Here is a 1,241-nt window from a genome sequence, read left to right as displayed (position 1 = left end):
TTCAGGAAAAGAGTCTGGAAAAGGACAGGTAGGAGGACTCTAAATCCAGTTCACGTTCCATTGCGCCATGAACATCATCTTTTAGCCTCACTCTAATTCCCTAATGAGACTTCTCTTAGGCTAGATAATTAATAAAGGAGAACTAGCCTCCTCTCAGTCCCTAGAACCGAGCGTTGCACTTAGGAAGTGCTTACTATGTTGTTTGTTTGTTGAATAAATAATTGAAATAGTAAAGGAATTAATACTTAGAAGAAAGAAAGAAGCAAGAGACAGTTAAGAAGTCACACAACTTAATGGCTTTCGACCAAACTTACCTTGTATGTTAAATAAAACTAACGCCTGACCTTCCACACCACTTTGTCGTGCCTTTCTCATGGCGCTTAATCGTATTCTGCCTCTTTCCAGAATTGTTAGCGTGGATATCTTATCCACACTGTTTGACTATAAGCGCCTTGAAGTCAGAGACTGTCTCTCCCATCTTTCTACCCCTGACAATACTTAGGAGGGGGCCTTTAAAAATACTTCTGTCTCATAATGATAGTTAACAAGTGTTTAGCACTTGAAGGTTTGCAGAGCGCTTTACAGAGATTGTATCATTTTATCTTCACAAAAACTTTAAAAGATACATACCATTGTTACCCCCGTTTTATAACTGAAGGGAAAAGAGGTTAAATGATTTCCGCAGTATCACACAGCTAGGAAATGTCTGAGGATCGATTTGAATTCAGATCTTCCTGACTCCAGGTCCAGCACTCTATTCACCGCACCACTAGAGTGCAAAAAAATCCATTCTGAGTATGTAAACTTGAGTTAAAAAGAAATGACTTTGTGTCTGGTGGTGTGGTACATATGCAGGGGATAGGAAAGTCCAAGGTCTTACACCTATTTCTTTTTAAAACTAAAATCCATTAGAAAGTTATATCCAGAACTTATAAACCTGGCTGATGTGTTCTAGCCTTGAAGGTACAGGGCTGGATCTTGGGCTCTTGGGAAGGATCAGCTTCTAGATGATAGTTCAGTCAAGAACTGGATAAAACTGTTTTTTCAGGTGACAAATAAAACAAGCGTCTAAGAAAAGTGAAGTTTTGCATTTGAACCTTCCTTTGAGAGAAAGGGGCCTTTAGAAGTGACCACCAGACGAAATATTAATAGGAAAATATGCTGAGAAAGGAAGTGAGTCGTCCCCAGCAGGAACTGATGGTGGCTTTTCCTAGGCAAACAGCCACAACTGATTCAATCTG

Source organism: Trichosurus vulpecula, chromosome 3 (genome assembly GCF_011100635.1).
Source record: "Trichosurus vulpecula isolate mTriVul1 chromosome 3, mTriVul1.pri, whole genome shotgun sequence".
NCBI lineage: Eukaryota > Metazoa > Chordata > Mammalia > Diprotodontia > Phalangeridae > Trichosurus > Trichosurus vulpecula.
The sequence above is the reverse complement of the archived record's forward strand: the minus strand, read 5'-3'. Positions refer to the sequence as shown.